This window comes from Canis lupus, chromosome 10 (genome assembly GCF_003254725.2).
Source record: "Canis lupus dingo isolate Sandy chromosome 10, ASM325472v2, whole genome shotgun sequence".
NCBI classification, from domain to species: domain Eukaryota; kingdom Metazoa; phylum Chordata; class Mammalia; order Carnivora; family Canidae; genus Canis; species Canis lupus.
Window position 1 is genome coordinate 40,380,852 of NC_064252.1, and position 23,484 is coordinate 40,404,335.

Genomic DNA, 23,484 nt, shown 5'->3' on the forward strand with positions numbered 1-23,484 from the left:
CAAACAATGTAGATTCTATGTTCCCTTCTCTCTAGTTAATACCTCATCTATAACATTTCTCCATATGTAGGATTTCTGTGAGACTAGTTAGGGGAATTGGGGGCCTCCTATCTTCCCTGCCTTTACTTTAACCTATTCCTTACTCACCTCCACCCTCCTCCGTAGCATTATCACACATTTGTATTACAGTTAGAGCTGTTTGTCACACTGCATTCAATCCTAGGATCACTGAATATCCTGGGTACTATGATTTTATCTGAGCACAGTTTAATTTGTTATTTTTTTGTGTGTGTGTACATTCTGTGGGTTTTGATAAACCCATAAAATAAGGTATCCACCACAGGAACCAGTTCCTTCACCCTAGATATTGGTTTTGGGGTTCCGTTGTAGTCACCTAATCTGCTTCTTCCAAACTCTGCCAGCCACTAGTCTATTTTCTATTCCTATAGTTTTATCTATTTTCAGAATGCCATAGTATGCAATATGGATCCTTAGAATTTAGCGACTTTCACTTAGAAAAATGTGTTTAACTTACATCAAAGTTATTGTGTAATTCAGTTCTTATTATTGCTGAATTGTGTTGTATGAATGTAAATTTTCAATTAAGTTATGGAAGTAGGGATCCCTGGGTGGCGCAGCGGTTTGGCGCCTGCCTTTGGCCCAGGGCGCGATCCTGGAGACCCGGGATCGAATCCCACGTTGGGCTCCCTGCATGGAGCCTGCTCCTCCCTCAGCCTGTGTCTCTGCCTCTCTCTCTCTCTCTCTGTGACTATCATAAATAAATAAAAAAATTTAAAAAAAAAGTTATGGAAGTAGCTTGGAGGTAATTATAGGTCATATGTAAGTGTATGATTATCTTCACAAGTGGCTCACAAATTGTTTTCACAGTGGCTGTACAATTTTGCATTCCCACTGGTGTTAAATAAGCTTCCCTTGTGCTTGGTATCTGTTACTAGTTGAATTGTGTTCCCTTCAAAATTCACATGTTGAAAGTCTACCCTCAGTACCTCAGGATGTAATCTTATTGGATACAGGATTTTTACAAAGGTACTCAAGTAATCAAGTTAAAATGAAGTCATTAGGATGGCCCCTGATTTTATATGACTGGTATGTTCTTAAAAAGGGTATAAATTCAGACACAGAAACACACATAGAGGGAAGATAATGTAAAAAAACATAAGAAAATGATCATCTACAAGCTAAGGAGAGATGCCTGAAACATATTGTTAACAGACCGCTCAACCCTACCAACTCCTTGGTGTTGGACTTCTGGTTTCCGGCAGTACATGACAATACATTATTATTGTTTAAGTTCCCCTAGTTTGTGGAACTTTGTTACAGCAGCCCTAAAAAACTAACACAGATTTCTTGTCAGCACTGGGTATGCTCAGATTTATTTTTTTAACCATTATCAGAGATGTATAATGGCATCACACTACTTTCCATTTGAAATTCCCTCATGACAAATAATATTGAGCATCTTTTGGTCTGCTTACTTTATGTTTATATATCTTCTTTGGTGACATAGCTGTTCAGATTTTTTGCTCTTTTTTTTTTATAACTTAGATTTCCCCCCTCACTGTTGGGTTTAAGACTTATTTATGGGGCAGCCCCAGTGGCTCAGCGGTTTAGCGCTGCCTTCAGCCCAGGGTGTGATCCTGGAGACCCGGGATTGAGTCCCATGACAGGCTCCCTGCATGGAGCCTGCTTCTCCCTCTGCCTGTGTCTCTGCCTCTCTCTCTGTCTCTGTATCCCTCATGAATAAATAAATAAAATATTTTTTAAAAAAAGACTTATTTATGTATTGCAGATGTAGGTCCTTTATCAGCTATATGATTTGCAAATATTTTTCCCTGTTTCAATCTGCATACTTTCTACTTAGCTATATTCCAGATCAAGAGTCCTCTCTTTAGCTGTGTCTAATCTGTTCTTAAACAAAAGAGTTGAGTCTGTAATTTCAGTTACTTTATTTTCAAGTCACACAGCCACAAGTAAATCAGTTTGGCCAACAACCCAAATGAGCTTAGAAATGACTATTTTTCCAGTTGAACTTATAAGTGAAGACCTAGCCTGTCTGATGGTGCTTATGACCTGTGTGACTCAGAATAGGGAATGCAGCTAAACTGTGCCTGGACTCCTGACCCATGGAAACTGAAGAACAAAATAAATGTGTGCTCTTTGAAGCCCTTATGTTTGTGGTAGTTTGCTATTCTACAATAGAAATGCGTATAACTTCATCGTTTATATTGTTTTTATGGTCATCTATGTTCTTGAATATGTAAATCAATTATTCTGAAAACTGTGTATAATGATCTTAATAGCTTGATTGCCTATTGGTATAGTTCACTGTCATATATCTTAGACTGTTCACTGACTCTTTAATGAATAACAGAAACCTTATATTAAAAACAGGTATGAACTCAGAGTGAAATTTTATCTTCCAACCATCAATTTAAAAAGGGAGAAAATCATCTTAATCCAATCAAAAGCTAAGCTATTTCAGGACTAGGTTTCCATTTTTGTAAGGACTCATTTATTTCTTATTCACTTTTAGGTCTCATATTTCATTTATCTCAGTTGAAAATCTACAGTTTTCCAGAATCACTTAAAGAGCTCTATACTTAATTTGTTTCTCCTCAGCCCTTTGAGACAATCAAAAGCTGTATTACACTCCTTTATTTCATGGCTCCTGTTTTTATTCTTGGTCTCTCATGCTCTCTAGTTAATACCTCATCTATAACATTTCTCCATATGTAGGGTTTCTGTGAGACTCCTTTATTTCATGGCTCCTGTTTTTATTCTTGGTCTCTCATGGCTAGTGGCCATAGAGAGAATACCTTGAATGATACGGCAGGTCAGACTTTTAGGCTCACTTCTCTATGACCCTCTTCTCTAAGGTAACTGAGTAACTCCCTCTTCTCTAAGGTAACTGAGTAACTCCCTCTTCTCCCCTCCTCATACACAAGTTCTGGCTACCTTAATAGACCTAAATTTCATATTTTTTCCCCTAAGCCAGTGCAATTCCCAAAATATCAGGAAAAATTATAGGTCTCTTAGAATTGCTTAATTGTTGGCTTCTTAACTCTTCTTTTGGAGTGTTTTAAAAGTATCAAGTGGTTTCAGTAAATAGATCTATAGAATGTTGGTCTCATTTAAATAACTTTTCTTTTTTCCTGGAATCTTGGTCCCTAAGTTCCCAATCGCCTTGGTCGTTTCCTGATTACATTTTTTTTCTTAATGAATCAGGCTTTTCTAATTTTTCCTCATTTCAGTTGGCTACAAGCAAGTGTACCATTACTACAAATGGAACCTTTCTATCACAGTGCTGTGCAGGAGCCTGTTTGTAGTGTCTCACAAAACATGAACTTGCACATTTTTGTCCCATTTCCTTGTGCAGTGACATCATGTTGGTAATTTGAAATTATATTCAGTGGCAGTATTTGTGGCACAAGTTTGGGAAATGGTGCAAATCTAGGTGTTTTATTTGTTTTATTTTTTCAAAAGCTAGTTGATCTACATGCTACATCTGTGGTGTGTTGTTTCAGGTTTAAGGAAAACTAGGCAAATTGAATTGTCCAGTTATCTGTGAATGGCTCACAAAACGTTGTGTGGAGAAGAATTTACTGTGAAAATTAAAAATTTAACTTCCTGAGATCATGTCTGAATATTATGATATCAGAAATCACATTTTTGTGATTATCATCTTTGTGAATTTGTGTCATGTGAAGCACTGACCTAATTTCCTTCACTAGGCATGTAGGCAAAATCTTGCCACTTTCTAACTTTCTTTTTTATTCTTTTATTTATTTTTTCTTTCTGGTTGTGTTTTAACTATCTTGATTACTGGTCTGCATATATGGCTTTTTTGGTCTACTTAGTGAGGTAAATATTTCCTGGTGATTTTCTCCTGCTTCTCTTCCCTTTCTCACTTTCTAGTGGATCTGGCATTTCCAAAATAATTTCTGAAATCAATTTCCAAATGTGTACCCCTAAAATATCCTAAGCCCTTTCAAAGACTTTAAGGGAATCAGTTCCCAGATTCTCAGCTACAATATGTACTTTCCTAAAACTGATGTGCCTAAGAACTCCCTAGTATCACATTGCCTCTCAATTCCCCTCTCACTTCCTTAGCATTACTATTGTTTATTTCCCCAGCATGGAAAGTATTTGAGATATCAAACAAAAGGATAGTTTGAAATCTTCATATAGGTATTACAAAAGTAGAAAACCTCAAAGTCGAGGTAACGAATACTTTTGTAACTCGGTTTATTTCCAAGTCTTTTTTTTTAGTAAAACTCCAAAAAATACTTAATCCAGCAAGAAATTGATAAACCTCTAAAAAATTTTTTTGATGACAGATCACTATAAAATTTTTGGCAAAGGACATGGAGGAATTGTAAAGGAATGGCATCATTGTAGCAAAAAGTATACCATTTTCATTTTTTAAATTAAGGACAAACTTTCTGGTAGCTTACAATTATAGAAATAGAATAAATAAATGAGGAATAGAATAGTATTGAATTCTTTTGCTCATTCCAGCAAAAATTTATTTAACTTCCCTTTTTAAAAGATTTTATTTATTTACTCATGAGAGACACACACAGAGAGAGGCACAGACATAGGCAGAGGGAGAAGCGGGCTCCCTGCAGGGAACCCGACATGGGACTTGATCCAGGGTCTCTAGGATCACGATCTGGGCTGAAGGCAGCACTAAACTGCTGAGCCACCAGGGCTGCCCTTAATTTCCATTCAGTAAAATCATGGGATACAAAATCAACATGCAGAATTCTGTTGCATTTTTACACACTAATAATGAAGCAGTAGAAAGAGAAATTAAGAAAATAATCCCATTTACAATTGCACTAAAGATAATAAAATACTTAGGAATAAACCTAATCAAAGACCTGTACTCTAAAACTATAAAACATTGATGAAAAAAAATCAAAGATGACACAAGGAAATGGAAAGATATTCCACATTCATGGATTGGAAGAACAAATAATATTTAAATGTCTACAGTACCCAAAACAATCTACATATTTAATTCAATCCTTATCAAAACACCAATAATATTTTTCAAAGAACTAGAACAAAAAACCTTAAAACTTATGTGGAAAAGAGCAAAAACAATCTTGAAAGAGAAAAGCAAAGCCTGAGGTATCACAATTTCACATTTCAACTTACACTACAAAGCTGTATTAATCAAAACAGTATGGTACTGGCACAAAATAGACACATAGATCAATAGAATAGAATAGAAAACTCAAATATAAATCCACAATTATATGGTCAGTTAAACTTTGACAAAGCAAGAGAGAGTATGGAGAAAGAGATGGTTTCTTCAACAAATCAAACTGGGAAAACTCAACAGCTACAAGCAAAAGAGTGAAACTGGACCACTTTCTTATGTCATAAACAAAAATAAATTCAAAATGGATTAAAGACCTAAATGTGAAATAAGAAACTATAAAAATCCTAGAAGAGAGCCTAGACTAATTTCTCTGACATTAGCCTTATCAACATTTTTCTAGATATGTCTCCTGCCTGAGGCAAGGGAAATAAAAGCAAAAATAAATCATTGGGGCTACATCAAGATAAAAAGCTTCTGTATAGCTAGGGAAAACAATCAGCAAAACTAAAAGATAACCTATTGAATGAAAACAGGTATTTGCAAATGATGTATCTGATAAAGGGTTAGTATCCAAAATATGTAAAGAACATATATAATGTAGTACCCACCCCCCAAAAAACAAATAATCCAATTATAAAATGAGCAGAAGACACAAATAGACATTCTCCAAAGAAAACATCCAGATGGTCAACAGCACATGGAAAATGCTTATCATCACTCATCATCAGGGAAATGCAAATCAAAACTACAACACAATATCACCTCACACCTATCAGAATGGCTAAAATCAAAAGCACGAGAAACAACATATCTTTCCATTTGCAAGGACATGGATGGAGCTAAAGAGTATTATGCTAAAAAAAAAAAAAAAAAAAAAAAAAAAAAAGTCTCCAGAGAAAGACAAGTGCTATACGATTTCCTTTGTATGTGGAATTTAATAAACAAACAAAAATGAGAAAAGGGAGAGAAACTAACCAAGACATAGGCTCTTAAGTTTAAAGAACAAATTGATGGTTACTGGAGGGGAGATGGGTAGGAGGGATGGGTGAAATAGGTGGTGAGGATTAAGGATTGCATGAGTACAGGGTGATGTATGGAATTGTTGAATCATATATTGTACATTTAAAACTAATATAACACTGTAAATTAACTATACTAGAATTTTAAAAAATTTTAAAAAATTTATCCATATACTCACTAAATAATTTTTAATTACTCCACTCTGATTAAAATGTTTATGTTAAAATTTTATTTTTATGTTTATAAATTGTGATTAAAAACTTAATACATTTTGATTTCATTGATATTAAATATAAAAATAACTCAATCCATATTTTTAATACATAGAGCTTATGGTCATAGGAAACTAGAAAAATTAATATTAAACTTTTATTCACAATTTTATAGCAGAAAATGACAGGGTGATAAAAGACATAATATTGGAATTTTTTATTGGAGTTCAATTTGCCAACATATAACATAACAGCCAGTGCTCATCTCATCAAGTGCCGCCCTCAGTGCCTGTCACCGCCACCCCAACCCCCCCACCCACCTCCCTTTCCACCACCCCTTGTTTGTTTCCCAGAGTTAGGAGTCTCTCATGTTCTGTCACCCTCTCTGATATTTCCCACTCATTTTTCTCTCCTTTCCCCTTTATTCCCTTTCACTATTTTTTATATTCCCCGAATGAATGACACCATATAATGCTTGTCCTTCTCCGATTGACTTACTTCACTCAACATAATGCCCTCCAGTTCCATCCACATCGAAGCAAATGGTGGGTATTTGGTGTTTCTAATAGTTGAGTAATATTCCATTGTATACATAGACCACATCTTCTTTATCCATTCATCTTTCGATGGGCACCAGGCTCCTTCCACAGTTTGGCTTTGTGGACATTGCTGCTATCAACATTGGGGTGAGGTGTTCCAGCGTTTCACTGCATCTGTATCTTTGGGGGTAAATCCCCAACAGTGCAATTGCTGGGTTGTAGGGCAGTTATATTTTTAACTCTTTGAGGAACCTCCACACAGTTTTCCAGAGTGGCTGTACCAGTTCACATTCCCACGAACAAAGCAAGAGGGTTCCCCTTTCTCCACATCCTCCCCAACATTTGTTGTTTCTTGTCTTGTTGATTTTCACCATTCTCACTGGTGTGAGGTGGTATCTTATTGTGATTTTGATTTGTATTTCCCTGATGGCAAGTGATACGGAACATTTTCTCATGTGCTAGTTGGCCATGTGTATGTCTTATTTGGTGAAATTTCTGTTCATGTCTTTTGCCCATTTCATGATTGGATTGTTTGTTTCTTTGCTGTTGAGTTTAATAAGTTCTTTATAGATCTTGGATACTAGCCCTTTATCTGATATGTCACTTGCAAATATCTTCTCCCATTCTGTAGGTTGTCTTTTACTTTTGTTGACTGTTTCTTTTGCTGTGCAGAAGCTTTTCATCTTGATTAAGTCCAAATAATTCATTTTTGCTTTTTTTTCCCTTGCCTTCATAGATGTATCTTTCAAGAAGTTGCTGTGGCCAAGTTCAGAAAGGGTGTTGCCTGTGTTCTCCTCTAGGATTTTGATGGATTCTTGTCTCACATTTAGATTTTTCATCCATTTTGAGTTTGTCTTTGTGTGCGGTATAAGAAAATGGTCTAGTTTCATTCTTCTGCATGTGGCTGTCCAATTTTCCCAGTGCCATTTATTGAAGAGACTGTCCTTTTTCCAGTGGATAGTCTTTCCTGCATCATCGAATATTAGTTGACCATAGAGTTGAAGGTCCATTTCTGGATTCTCTATTCTGTTCCATTGATCTATGTTCTGTTTTTGTGCCAGTACCACACTGTCTTGATGAACACAGCTTTGTAGTACAACCTGAAATCTGGCCTTGTGATGGCCCTGGCTCTGATTTTCTTTTTTAATATTCCCCTGGCTATTCAGGGTCTTTTCTGATTCCACACAAATCTTAAGATTTGCTCCAACTTTCTGAAGAAAGTCCATCATATTTTGATAGGGATTGTATTGAATGTGTGCATTGCCCTGGGTAGCATTGACATTTTCACAATATTAATTCTTCCAATCCATGAGCATGGAATATTTTTACATCTCTTTGTGTCTTCCTCAATTTCTTTTAGAAGTGTTCTATAGTTTTTAGGGTATAGATCCTTTACCTCTTTGGTTAGGTTTATTCCTAGGTATATTATGCTTTTAGCTGCAATTGTAAATGGTATTGACTCCTTAATTTCTCTTTCTTCAGTCTCATTGTTAGTGTATAGAAATGCCACTGACTTCTGGGCATTGATTTTGTATCCTGCCACGCTACCAAATTGCTCTATGAGTTCCAGCAATCTTGGGGTGGAGTCTTTTGGGTTTTCTACGTACAGTATCATGTCATCTGCAAAGAGGGAGAGTTTGACTTCTTCTTTGCCCATTTGAATACCTTTTATTTCTTTTTGTTGCCTGATTGCTGAGGCGAGGACTTCTAGGACTATGTTGAATAGCAGTGGTGAGAGCGGACATCCCTGTCGTGTTCCTGATCTTAGGGAAAGGCTCCCAGTGTTTCCCCACTGAAAATATTTGCTGTGGGCTTTTAAGATGCTGAGGAATGTTCCCTGAATGTATTCCCAGAATGTATTCTGAAGAGTTTTGATCAGGAATGGATGCTTTATTTTGTCAAGTGCTTTCTCTGCATCTATTGAGATCATATGGTTCTTGGTTTTTCTCTTGTTGATATGATCTATCATGTTGATTGCTTTACAAGTGTTGAACCAGCCTTGCATCCCAGGGATAAAGCCCACTTGGTCATGGTGAATAATCTTCTTAATGTATTGTTGGATTAAAAAAAATGTACTGTTGGATTCTATTGGCTGGTATCTTGTTGAGAATTTTTGCATCTGTGTTCATCAGGGATATTGGTCTATAATTATCCTTTTTGATGGGGTCTTTGTCTGGTTTTGGAATTAAGGTGATGCTGGCCTCATAAAACAAGTTTGGAAGTATTCCATCCCTTTCTATCCTTCGGAACAGTTTTAGTAGAATAGGTATTGTTTCTTCTTTAAACGTTTGATAGAATTCCCCTGGGAAGCCATCTGGCCCTGGACTTTTGTGTCTTGGGAGGTTTTTCATGACTGCTTCAATTTCCTCCCTGGTTATTGGCCTATTCAGGTTTTCTATCTCTTCTTGTTCCAGTTTTGGTAGTTTGTGGTTTTCCAGAAACCTCAACTTTCTAGAAGAAATTTCTTCTAGATTGCCAAATTTATTGGCATATAGCTGCTCATAATATGTTTTTAAAATCGTTTGTATTTCCTTGGTATTGGTTGTGTTCTCTCCTTTTTCATTTGTGATTTTATTAATTTGAGTCTTTTCTCTTTTGTTTTTAATAAGGCTGGCTAATGGCTTATCATATCTATCTTATGAATTCTTTCAAAGAACCAACTCCTGGTTTTGTTGATCTGTTCTACAGTTCTTCTAGTCTCTATTTCATTGAGTTCTGCTTGAATCTTTATTAATTCTCTTCTTCTGCTGGGTGTAGGTTTTATATGCTGTTCTTTCTCCAGTTCCTTTAAGTGCAAGGTTGGCTTGTGTATTTGAATTTTTTCCAGTTTTTTGAGGAATGTTTGTATTGTGATGTATTTCTCTCTCAGGACTGCTTTTGCTGTATCCCAAAGATTTTGAACAGTTGTATCTTCATTTCATTAGTTTCCATGAATCTTTTGAATTCTTCTCTAATTTCCTGGTTGAACCTTTCATCTTTTAGCAGGATGGTCGTTAACCTCCACGTGTTTGAATTTCTTCCAAATTTCTTCTTGTGATTGAGTTCTAGTTTCAAAGCACTATGGTCTGAAAATATGCAGGGAACAATCCTAATCTTTTGGTATCAGTTAAGACCTGATTTGTGACCAAATATGTGGTCTATTCTGGATAAAGTTCCATGTGCACTTGAGAAGAATGTGTATTCAGTTGTGTTTGGATGTAAAATTCTGTAAATATCTGTGAAATCCATCTGGTCCAGTTTATCATTTAAAGCTCTTGTTTCTTTGGAGATGTTGTGCTTAGAATATCTGTCATTTGTAGATAGCGCCGTGTCAAAGTCACCAAGATTAAGTGTATTATTATCTAAGTATGTCTTAACTTTGGTTATTAATTGATTGTCATACTTGGCAGCTCCCACATTAGAGGCATAAATATTCATGATTCTTAGGTCCTCTTGTTGGATAGATCCTTTAAGTATGATAGTGTCCCTCTTCATCTCTTACTACAGTCTTTGGGATAAACTTTAATTTATCTGATATGAAGATTGTTACCACTGCTTTCTTTCGAGGACCATTTGAATGGTAAATGGTTCAACTTTTCATTTTCAGGCTGTAGGTGCCCTTAGGTCTAAAATGAGTCTCTTGTAGACAGCAAATAGATGGGTTTTGCTTTTTTATCCAGTCTGAAACCCTGTGTCTTTTGATGGGATCATTAAGCCCATTCACGTTCAGAGTTACTATTGAAAGATATTAATTTAGTGTCATCATGATACCTATTCAGTCCCTGTTTTGTGGGTTATTTCTTTGGGCTTCCTCTTTCTTTTATAGAGTCCCCCTTAATATTTCTTGCAGAGCTGGTTTGGTGGTCACATATTCTTTCAGTTTCTGCCTATCTTGGAAGCTCTTTATCTCTCCTTCTATTCTAAATGAGAACCTTGCTGGATAAAGTATTCGTGGCTGCATGTTATTCTCATTTAGGACCTTGAATATATCCTGCCAGCCCTTTCTGGCCTGCCAAGTCTCTGTGGAGAGGTCTCCTGTTAATCTGATATTTTTCCCCATATAAGTTAGGGATCTCTTGTCTTTTGCTGCTTTAAGGATTTTCTCTTTATCTTCAGAATTTGCAAGTTTCACTATTAGATGTTGAGGTGTTGAATGGTTTTTATTGATTTTAGGGAGAGATCTCTCTATCTCCTGGATCTAAATGCCTGTTTCCCTCTCCAAGTGAGGGAAGTTTTCAGCTATGATTTGTTCAAATACATATTCTGGACTTCTGTCCCTTTTGGTGCCCTCTGGAACCCCAATTAAATGTAGATTTTTCCTTCTGAGGCTGTCATTTATTTCCTTTAACCTTTCCTTGTGGTCTTTTAACTTTTTTTCTCTTTTCTTCCTCAGCTTCTTTTATTGCCATCAACTTTTCTTCTATGTCACTCACTCTTTCTTCTACCTCATTAACCCTCCTCATTAGGATCTCCAGTTCAGATTGCATCTCATTTAATTGATTTTTAATTTTGGCCTGGTTAGATCTAAATTCTGCAGTCATGAAGTCTCTTGAATCCTTTGTGCTTTTTTCGAGAGCCACCAGCAGGTTTATAATTGTGCTCCTGAATTGGCTTTCTGACATTGAGTTGTAATCCAAATTCTATAACTCTGTGGAAGAGAGTAATGTTTCTGATTCTTTCTTTGGTGGTGGGTTCTTTGTAGTCATTTTGCTCAGTGTAGAGTGACTAAAAAAGATTTGTATTGGAAAAAGGAAGAAGAAAAAAGGAGAAAAAAAGAAAAAGAAAAAACAAACAAAAACAAAAACAATAAACAAGGAGGGGCATCCTCTGGTTCTACATACTGTAAATCCCTCGACTTCCCCTTGAGCTTTCCAGTGCTGCTCGGTCAAGAACTTGCTCTTCCCCTGTCCTTCCAGCTGGTCTTCTGAGGGAGGGGCCTGCTGTGCTGATTCTCAGGAGTGTGCCCCTGGGGGAGCTGCAAGGCTGGGTGCTGGGCTCAGCGGGAGCTGTTTGTCCTGTGAGGCCCCTGTTCCCTGGTGGCCCTGCTCTGTCCCAGGCACAGGGTGACACAAGGAGGAAGAACAAGACTGGTGGCTGCCAGCTATCCAGTCCTGGAGTCAGCACCTGCAGTAACTCCTACAGCTCCCAGGCTGCACTGGCCTGGATGCTCCCAGGGTGAGGGGGCTGACCTGCACAGCTCGCCTGGTGGCAGGAGCGTCCTCGCTGTCCTGGGGGTTCCCCGCCTCCACCTGTCCCAAGGAAAGTGCAGGATCCTGGCCGGTGTTCCCCGGCACCCTGGGATCTGGGGCCTGTGCCGCTGGAATCGCGCTTCCGGGCCACGCAGCCCCCTTTGCCCTGAGCGGCCGCCTGAGCTGCTCCCGAGGCCTGGCTGGGCGCACCCCAGCCCTTTACTGGGCTTGGTCAGCGAGGTGTGGTGCCCTCTCCCCCAAGGGCGCACCTCTTCTCTTAGTGACCCCAGGAGCCTAGAGGCTCCACTGCCCCTCCTGGGATCCTGACCAAGTTCCCTGCCAGTGCCTTTCCCACCGGGAAGAATCTGGTGCTGATTTTTAAAAGTTCCCACTTCTCTGGGCCTGGGCTTTCCTGTCCTGGAGGATCTCGCAGCTCGCTGGGCCTTAGCCCACCTCCTCATGGGGGCCTCTCCCCCACTTGATTCTTTTTTATTTATTTATTTATTTTCTGTCTTCCTACCTTGTTAGAAGTGCAACTCTTCTCTGTAGCATTCCAGCTGTTCTCTCTTTAAATCTCAGGCCAAATTTGTAGGCTTTCAGGATGATTTAAAAGTTATCTAGGTAAATTGGTTGGGACAGGTGACTTGGGGACCCTAATCTTCAGCCATCTTGCTAATATTGGGATATTGTATATAGAACAAGAAAATGAAATTGTGAACTTAAGAAAAAAAGTAATTTAAAATTTCTGACTTTAAAAAACGTTTATCCTTTGTTTTTAAATGATTTTTCATAAATAATTATGAACATTAAAGACTTTGGAAATATAACAAAGTTATGGAAAGTTTCTTTTTTAAATGTTATTTCATAATACTAGGATTTACATTTTTTCATAAAGTATATATTTCTTTTATATACATATAGGTTTCCTTTCATGTAAGAATTGGATTGCTCATTATTAGTGATTCATGACCTAGCCTCCCGAACTCCCTACTCAGCTCACGGTTAAACAGTTTGTGATGTTCCTCATCTTCCTCCAATCCCATCCCCCCAGATCCCGCATCCAAGGTCACTGTATTGTGAGCCTCATGTTTCTCATTCTCTTGATTTTTAAAAATGTAGTTTTATATTTTATGTGTAGTTTTAGTTTAAAACAGCAGTAATGTTCCTATACCTACATAGGATAAGTAGAGCATTAGAACGTGTATTTTCAGGGCTGCTGGGAAGATTCTCTTTCTCTCATTCCTTGAGGATATTGAAAATTCCTATTCTCTTCCTTGTAGGAGATTTGCAAGAAAGCTTATAAAAACACAGGAGAACCCAATCTCAGTGTTGGACTGTGGAAAGCAAGGTCAAGAGAGAAAAGAAATAGGGCAGTTATTGACCACTGGTCCACTGGAAAATATCATGTTTGGAGTCCACCTTACTCTTTGTTTGCTTATTTGATGTTTTTTGTACTTGTGTCAATATCCTTAATGTCCATCATTTTCTTGTCCTTGAGTTTGAGTTGGTTTTGTAGATAAATCAACTGATAAGTACACTCCTTTCCAACCCAACCCTGCCCCACTCCTTGCCAGTCCAATCCATTCATTGCCTCTGAACTGTGCCCCCATACCTCCGATCTGCCTCTCTCTTCTTCTTCTTTTAGGCACATGATATTATCTATGATGGGACTGTGTCTGTTTCTTCATACCAAAGAGTCAAAATAAATCACTTTCCATCCAGCTGCAAGCTATGGACAGAGAAAGCTGCTTTTCTGAAAGAATGTTACTACATATGGCAATTGTTCAGAAAGTCCCCATGATAAGTTTTTGCATCTCTAGTTTCTGGGAAGATGTTGAGATATGCCAAGAGCAGGTACCCAGAATCTACCCTTCCTGTGCCCATCATAGCACTTACCATGTCCACATGTATGGTGCCTATGTAATTAATCTTCCAAAACAGAACACTTTTGAGAGTAAAAGGGAGGAGAAGTATTGATAATTTTTCCATGAGTAGAAACTGAGACTGTCCCAGAAAACCTGGGGTGGTTGGTTACCCTGCCCATGAGTCTTCCGTAGAAGATGGGGAAGGAGATTAGGAACCTCTAGGCATTCCTCCTAACAACATTCTAGCATTATTTTTCCCTTAAAAGGCAGAGAAAATCATTTGACTTCCTTAATCTCTCATTTCTATTAAATTGCCTCTCTACACAGGAGGGTTAATTTTATTTTTATTATTTCTAAATGAGCAACTTGAAATTCTAAATGGGAAAACACAAATAACTGTTGCATGAATTGAAGTCAGGCAGCAGGGTGGGAGTAGGGGTGTTTTGAAGCAAGAAATATTCTGTTGGCTAATTAGACATCTCGGTCTGCTCCTCAAAACATATGGAAGCTAGGTGCGAAGTAGGTGAGTCTGTTAATTCGTTGCAGGGCACAGTGCAAAATAAATATTGGGACCCTTTGCTCATAACACAGGAAAAAAAATGTTGTTAGAGGTTCTGAAATATCAAATTTTACTTTTTCTTTGGTCTCTTTCTCAACTTGTCACAGTGTTCTTTATTTATATTTAAGAAATCTTTGCATCTGAGGGAGAATTCATTTTACGTGCCAATCAAGAATAAATAAAAATGTTAGTTCATAATTTTTTCAGAAAAAAACATTACATTTTAACATTTATTGATTTCAAAAATGCATTAATGATGAGTATGGTTTTATGCATAGTATCCACTGCTTGCTTTCTTCTTTTTTTTCCCACTTAGTGAAGTAATCCTGACAAGAACACTGATAAAATAATAGCTCATTGCTTATCACTTTTATTTATTCTCCAAAAATTAATAAACAAAATAGTAGTTTGCATTATAAATCTGTTTTTCAGAATTACAAAGGGCAGAGTTCACTAACAGGGAGGAGTTTGCATCCACTTTGAGGTTATAAATAACTTCATAAGAGAATACCATTATGTTTAGTTCTGTACATCTGATAGTATAAAGATGATGTCAAGGGAAAGGAGGTGAGTAGACTGATATTTGGAAAACAAAACCAGAGACAGATCATCTTGACTTCTCTTTATATCTCTGCTCTTGACAATAAGTAAATACATCTTTATGTCACTATTTATATTACCTGGAGCTGTACAATCATGGTAGGAGAAATAGAAATATATGAAAGTTATAATTGTGGTGGAAGTCAAAATGTATTCATAGCCCCACCAATATGAAAATTGCATTTGTGTGTGTTGTGTGTGTGTGGGGGGGGGTGTTTCAGACTTTTCTTTCTTTACAGACCCAATTCCTAATATTCCCATTGGACGTGGTATGAAGACTGCTGCTTCATCTCAACTCTAGGACAGCAAAGGTGGACAAAGGACTGCGAAATTTAAACTGCAGAGACTCTCTGAAGTCACTTCCAGTTCAATACAGTTAGAAACAATTGACACACAGATAAGCTTCAAAGCATATTTGTGAGAAATTTGTGGAGAAAGTTTACCTAGGTTTACTTTGGCATCACTCAAATAACTAACTGCTTATTTATACCCACCCATTTCAAAACAAAACTAATTTCTGAGTAGCACACCTATAGTAAGAATTCTCAAACTTTAAGGATATGACCCACTGGAGAATCTTATTCCAGTGGAAGTTCTAATTTTAGCTGTCAAGGGTGGGGCCTGAGAATCTTCCTTTCTCAAGGAGTCCCCCTATGGTAAAGTTGCTTTTCCTGGAACCATATTTGTGGTGTCAAAGCCCTAAAAGACACACATGCAAGTATAATATAAAGACAAGTATAGTTAGATTAAATGGTTAGAAAAGGTAGTTTCTTCAGAAATCCCAACCTAAGGAAGTACCTGATGTCTATCTAGTACAATATTTTGCTACAAACTGGCTCTCAGTCATGGTGAGAAGGAAGCGCTTTTATTTCTCATTGTCATTTTTTTTTTTTTTGGCAAAAGTAAGCTTTTTTCTCAAACTAGTGTTTTGTTTGGCTCTTAAAGCAATATTAAATAATGTAATAGAGATGTCTTTGGTAGAAAATGCAGAACAGATGCAAAAAAACCCTTAAAATAACTATTTATTATTATATTCTTGTTTCACATTAAAAATAAAGACTTGTATCCTTAGTTCTATGTCCCTCATTTTTGTTTGTTTGTTTCTTTCTTTGTTTTTACAGATTTGTTTTCCTCTTCTACCTGGGTCTGGAAGAACTGCAGTCCCCACCTGATTCTCCCATTGAAGGATCCTTCAACAACCACAGAGAAAGCCCTGGTCTTTTCCTGAGCACTTCAATGGATCTGAGATAAAAATCACTGACATTCCTTCAGATAATCTGATCCACTAGTACACTAAGGGATGATATATTCTTGATAATATCTGTAGGCAATATACAAACTACCACTATACTACTGATTTACATACGTTAGCTTGTTTAATTCTTAAAACAACCCTGTGAGGTAAGTTCTAGTATTCCCATGTTAAAGATGGAGGAATTGTGGCACAGAGAAGATAGCTGACTTGTCCAAGTTCACATAGCAACATATGGTGCCAAGATCTTGCCCCAGGATGCCTTGCCCCAGGGTCCTTACTGCAAAGGGTGGAATGTGTGGAGAAATGGTGAGAAAAATGCTTTAGATCCAGATTGAGTCACTACACTTACTTAGAGGTCTATATTCTCCCCTCCTTGCCTCATTCAACAGAAAAGAAAACAAAAATGTCTTGTGGCCCAGCATCAAAAACAAAGGACATTCCTTATTTCAGGATGAACATTAAATAAGGGAAAAGTTTCACAAAGCCCTTGCATGCTAACCCAATAACATGGAAGCACAGTGAAGAAACAAGGTCTTCCCAATGAAGCACAGTGTACATGGTGCTCTGTACCTCATTGTGCCATTCTGGAACTTTCAGAGTGAGTGACTGAACATGCTTCACCTCATCCTTCTGACTTCTTCCTTCAGTACCTGATGTAACCTTGCTATTTACCCCTAGGCCATCATATAACATAGTACATGGAAATATTTACTCCCATCTCTTGTTCATTTATCTTCACTATTCAGATCTCTGCTCACATACTTCTTTTTCAGAGGTTTTCCTGAATCTTCCTTGCTCATGTCATTTACACGATTTCATAGCTTCCTATAATTTTTGTTGGTATTTTGCATAATACTCATAATACTGTGAATAGAGATATTTATTTAAATATTAAGTGTTGGTTTTCCATTTTAAAAAATGGTAACCGAGATCTTCATTGTTGAGGACCATCTTGTGAGGGCCTCTCGTTTTCCATGGAGGGTCTATGAGAGGTGATATCAGTAAGAGAAACCTCCAGACTCTAATTTCAATACTTCTGAGGCTCACCTGATACTCTGGTAGCCTCTTTTCTAATTCCAGTTACAGATACAGTGAATAAAATCTGAGGGCTCCCAATAATTTTGTGCCACCAGTATTTCTTCTCAACTGTACACATATCTCTTTCTGCCTTCACCTGGTTACTTTGACAGCTCCCTCTCAGTACTTCCACATGTGTGATGAGCTCATATACAAAGCAGTTCATGCCTATGGGGCACCCTCAACCAATGGGGCAGAGGTAGCAACCAATGGACAAGTGGTCTCCCTTTGTCTACCCACATGGACAACTCTGAAAAGATCTTTTCATCAAACTTTTATCTCAGGTATATTTTTGGGGAACCATGGCTAAGAAATATTCTCATGCTATTGAAAGCTGCTTCTTCAGCATAAACTTAAGCCTCGCCCTGGCGTTAGTCTTTTATTTATTTCCTTAAGAGTTTGGAGACCTGGGTGTCCACCATTTTGTCTTTTCATTGGTATAAAGTTTAGATTCACTTAAAACATATTATAGGAAATCAAAGTTTCTTACATTTCATTTATGTTTAAATATTTTATCTGTGAAGAGATTATTTTGGAAGAAGCATGTGGTACTTTGAAAACTTATCTGGTAGAAGAAGGACGTTTGGTCCTTTTGTGTCTATTTATCAATAATAATATGCTTCCTTGGTCATCTGATTATAGTGTTTTCTTCAGCCTTTTTACAACTCTATTAGGATGTTGACATTTGGGTTGATTTTTCAGGTAAGAAGGACAACTTATTGATTTAATTAAAAGGGAAACTAATCCAACACAAGTAAAAAAAAAATTATAACTTTGTGACCATTATAACCTACAGTTAATACATTTCAAAGTACTTATGGTAGATGTAATTCAGACTGCAGGTGAATTGATTATCTCTCTTACATATGACCAAATATTATTTCATATGTTTTTATTATTAATTGATGTGAACATGACCATTTTGATTTATTTCTTACAGAAATCCGATAAAATTGCTATACCACCTTCCTGAGCATTTGATGTAACTCAACTTTATTTTCCACTTCATGGAGGAATAATCACCATCTTTATTGACATGTCAAAGAAATTTTTTTAAAAGAAATTTCAAAAAATAATCTCTGTCAAAAAAAAGTTAAAAGAATTAATAGCATGCAAATGCCTAGGAATTCAAGGCTTTTATGAATTGTTCCACTCATGTCATTTGCTGTGACTACATGTAATAATATGCATATGATGTATAGACTCCTTATCATAAGCCTTTAGCATATGGCAACTATGTGGGCAGTGATAGTGAGTTCCTTCTGATTCTCAGTAGCTAGCAAAGAACATACTAAAATAGAGACATTACTGATAATTCTAGAAGGAATTAATTATTTTTTCTAATACTGTAGTGCTGGTATTCAGTAAAATGAATTAAACATGTTTGATGATATTTCTAGCTTTTTTAGTCCTTATGTAACTCTAAAAGTGACCAAAATTTCTAAACCTCATTGAAATCATCCTAAAAACCACAATATGGAAGGAAAGGGATTATGTAGATATCCTCCAATTGTCCTAAATAAAAACGAGCATCTTCTAGGTGTAATCCAAATGTTTGGATGCTCTGAAAAGTAAAATGAATGAAAAACTACCTCTTGTCCTTAGGAACTTACAGGCCATCCTGGGTGGTGTCAGACAGAAAACAATGTACAGAGGGATTGGTTAGACTTAATTTGGAGTAGCCTGGCCTAAAGCACACGGGAAAGTGAAATCCTCTCCCAATTACAGCAGAACTCTATTTTTTAACCCATCAAACAGTCAACTGACCACCATAAAACTAATTTTCCTCTGCCTTATCTCTCTACAGTTTTATGACAACTACATTTCCTTAAGCTTCTGAAAATTCTTTCCCACCCTGAACATCTACCACTACATCACATCAACTGCTACAAAGATGTCTCCAGTTTTTACAGTGCTTTGGTAGCTAAAAACTTTAAATTACAAAAAAATAATCACATTAAGCATTTGAATCAAACCTTCAGTAAACTGGGCTGGGTGAACTATACAGCTCAACACGGGATGATATATTAGGCTGTGCTGTGCCTTTCCAGTCTTTATTTGGTGTTTTTAACAAGCTTTATTTGGCATATTTAATATTTCCAGATCTTTCTTTGGTTTGGTGAGGACATCTGCATCTCCATTTTATGTCTATCTAGATGAGCCAAAGAATAGAAGCTCCTTATTAGAAGGACCTTCTTGGTCTTGTTCAAATCTATATCTCTACATCCCAGAAGAGCACTTTGGAGTAAGGAGAGTATTCAGTACCATCCCCTGAATAATAAAATACATTCAATGCTTCAACTACTTGTAGGTGGGGTGAAGGGGATCCTGGAGAATTTCTTCATCAAAGTTTTCAGTATTGAGATTTCAGAGAGAGTTTTATGGTATCCTAGAGTATCCAAGTTGGGTAGACCAAATGGGATAACCTTCTCATCATAATAATGGCTCACATGGTTCCCATAGGGTCACTGAGCCCAAGACAAGATACGTCAGAGGTTATTTAGAACAAACCTTACTATTTTTGATTCTTGATTTCTGTCTTTAATCTCCATCAATCAATTGTCTGATATATGGCCATTCCTGTGGCAGAGGAATCATTTTGCCAAAAGTTATGTCATGTCAGACAATCTTTTCTTATGCTAAGGTGAAATATGTTCCCCATACGATTTACTTTGTTGTCCTTTTGGTGACTCTTGGAATCATTAAAAAAAAAGTGACTGACCTCTTTATAGTGCAATAGTCCTTCAAATATTTGAACTCAAGGAAATTATTATTAGCTTCCCTAACTTACAGTTTTGTATTTCTTGAATCACACACTTGCCTTAGCTTTTGTGTGGAAATAAATCCTTATTTTTTTCCATTCCTAATAATCATAATTTCTGCTAAAGGAAGTTATTAATGGTAACATTCCGATGATAGTGTTTCTCACACTTGGATCAAGTTTCCTGTTATGAGTGAATTTTTTTGCCTCATCCATTTTTCTTCTGTAGTTGATAACACTTCTTATTATGTTTTATTATGTCTCTCTTATGGTTTTACCACAAATATTTTTTACTTGCTTAAAAATCATCATGTAATCCTGCCAATACTCTGCACTTTACTGGAGCCTTCTTCTCTTGACCTTGTCTTACTAAGCCAGGTTGTGGGGCTTCTATGCAGCTGCCATATTGAGGCTACTTTTTGCTGTCTTCCTGTTTGCCATACTCTGTTTTTCTTTTCTGCATTAAACTGAACTCACCAGTAATGTCCTAAAAAAGGATTCCAATGAGCTAAGTTATCGTGAACACATTATTGTGTTGCTATATTTTATTGATAATTTGACAAGACATAGGACTCTAGGTGAATGTCTTTTTTCTCTCAGGATTTGAAGGGAAGCTGCATCACATCTGGCTGCTATCTGTGCTATTGAATAGTCAAATGCTGTTCCCCTTAGTTACTTGGTATATGGCCTTATTTTTCCTCTTCTCTGTAATCTTATAGGCTTTTTTTCCTTTAAATCTCTGGTGTTCTAATATTTCAGCATGATATCCTCTGATGTGGGCATTTATTTTTTATTTGTTTTGCCTGGTGGATCTCTTCAACAATATACATTATCTCAGTTAATCCTCAAAATGAAAGTGGCTGTTATCATCTTCATCTTTCAGATGGGGAAAGGGAATTTTGAGTAAGCTGTGAGATGTCTCCAGGACCACACAGCAGAAATAGCAGAATGAATTCTGAAACCTGAACTTTAACTACACATCTACCTACTCTTCCCTCATACCATTCCTTCTGGCCAAGTTTTGGTCCCCCCTACTCTGACCTCCAATCGTGGGGTTTTCCTTATTTGCTTATAATTTCTGTGAACCATTTATTGTAACCACTATGTAATTCTGAGTCAGTAAAAATGAAAAGCCTTCTCTAATTTGACCAAATAGTTCTGGATGCCGACTATGCCATTAGTTGCATTATTAATTGCTCTCAACTTGATGTCATCTCCAAACCTGATAAATAAGGCATAATTCCCTTTCGATAAGAATTTTCCCTCCAATGACCATAAACCTGTCACTTTGGGATACTTTTGGTAAGATAATGTTAGAATAGCCTGTGTGGCTTAAAAACATGGGTCTTGGATTCAGACAGCCCCAAGTTGAGAAAGCAAACATAAAATGATTTCTTAACCTTTGAGAGATTCCTGATACGGAAAATTTATATGAAAACAAATTGATATAAGAAATGTAACAGGACTATTTAAGAAGAGGCTATTTAGAGTTTTGAAGGCAACTTCTGAGGTAGTTGGTAAGTATTCATAAAGGATATAAAATATAATTATGGTATATTTTGCATAGTATGGAGCAGAAAACAATCTTTCCCTCAAAATACTTGGAATACTGTGGAATGCAAAATATACATACACATTATTATTTTTTTTAAGATTTTATTTATTTATTTATTCATGAAAGACACACAGAGAGAGAGAGAGAGAGGCAGAGACACAGGCAGAAGGAGAAGCAGGCTCCATGCAGGAAACCCGACGTAGGACTCAATCCCGGGACTCAGGGATCACGCCCTGGGCTGAAGGTGGGTGCTAAACCACTGAGCCACCCAGGGATCCCTACATACACATTATTATATTAGTTATAATAATCCTCTTATAAAGGGATTAGATTTAATTTCTTTTTAGTTAAAGAATAGCATCTGTAATGTACTGAGCAGATGTCAATAATAACTTTCATTAGAGATCATTTATTTTAAGGAATTTTCAAGCTATATGAGATTAGAATATTTAACTCTTGGCTAACTATCAGGACTCATATTTGAGTTAAGGAAACTCATCTGAAGAAAAAAAAAAGGAAACTCATCTGTGTATATGTGTGAGGAGGTACGGTAAGTCTCATTCTGGATAGCATTGTATGTTTGATCTCACCTCACAGTGGTGTCACTGTGGCTTTAGGTAATTCTTGCATATTATCTCAGTGATGGGTTCTCATAATCTAAAATACATATGTGAGATGGTTATTTAGAACATTATTGATTTTGTGTGTGTGTGTTTGGAGAGAGAAAGTGACATTGATTTTTTTTTTCCCTGAAATATCTAGTTTCTACCTTACTGAGGAAGTTGTATTTGAAACATCATGTGATTCTTTCATTTTGATGTTAGATCCATGTGTTTGGATAAGGTCTTGAGAGTTGGATCCGAACAAACAACTATGAAAATATTGGTTTAATAAATCTCTTATCAATTAATTAATGCTGGGTAATAATAAGAGGCTCCTGTTTGCTTAGAAGAGACTGGATAACTTTAAGTGGAGTCCAAGGAAAATTTATCACTGAGATTGCTATTGCTGATATTTATTAAAGAAACCAAGGCTAAGAGTCCAGTGGTCTCCATTGCCATTTGTTGATTGTCTTAACAATCATGCTTCTATAAATGTTCATAGTCCACTAAGTTTTCACCCTAGAAGTAATGGTAGCATTTTATTTTGGGGCAGAGACCTTTTCTTTCTTATCAGTTCGTCTTGACTAGATCTGTATTAACTGTGGATACATTAAACACCACAGGCAGAGGTGTGGGAGAAGCCCAATGCAGCCACTGATTCAGCACACCTGTTGTATATAACTTCCCCAATTAGTCAAACCTGCTCTATTGAGAACTACAGTTAGCTAATAAATTTGTTTTCCAAAAACTTTAAGAGAATCTGTCTCGGCAGAATAATAGTTGCTATCCCTTTTCTTATTTTTAATAATGATTCTCATTGCTGCCCATCTGCAGTTTATGTCTTGAGAGCGATCCAATTGGTGATAGTGTTGATTGGGTCCTAAGAGCCATGTATTCATGAACCTGAAATGAAGAAGAGCAGCCATCTGACAAAATGGTTCCTTGTTTTGTAAACATCAAAATAAAGCTTAAGCTAACTTAATGGTTTTCTGCTTACATATATGTAGTATTGCTTCTCATAATACAATCTGGAGGATTTTCACATATTCAAATAAAAAAAAATGCCGAAAGATGAAGGGGAAACACTAATTATAGGGGCACAAAGTGAAGACAAAACAAACATCAAAAGAAATGTTCATT

General features: G+C 36.8%; 1 long non-coding RNA gene across 1 annotated transcript in view; it reads left to right on the plus strand.

Annotated features, from left to right (window-relative positions):
- Nucleotides 1-17,027, plus strand: part of LOC112675207 (uncharacterized) — a 33,790-nt gene extending 16,763 nt beyond the window's left edge. The window contains exons 4-5 of the long non-coding RNA XR_003145810.3: nucleotides 15,334-15,405; nucleotides 16,216-17,027. This is a non-coding gene — a long non-coding RNA (uncharacterized LOC112675207). The remainder of the gene's footprint in view (nucleotides 1-15,333; nucleotides 15,406-16,215) is intronic.
- The last annotated feature ends 6,457 nt before the right edge of the window (nucleotides 17,028-23,484 follow it).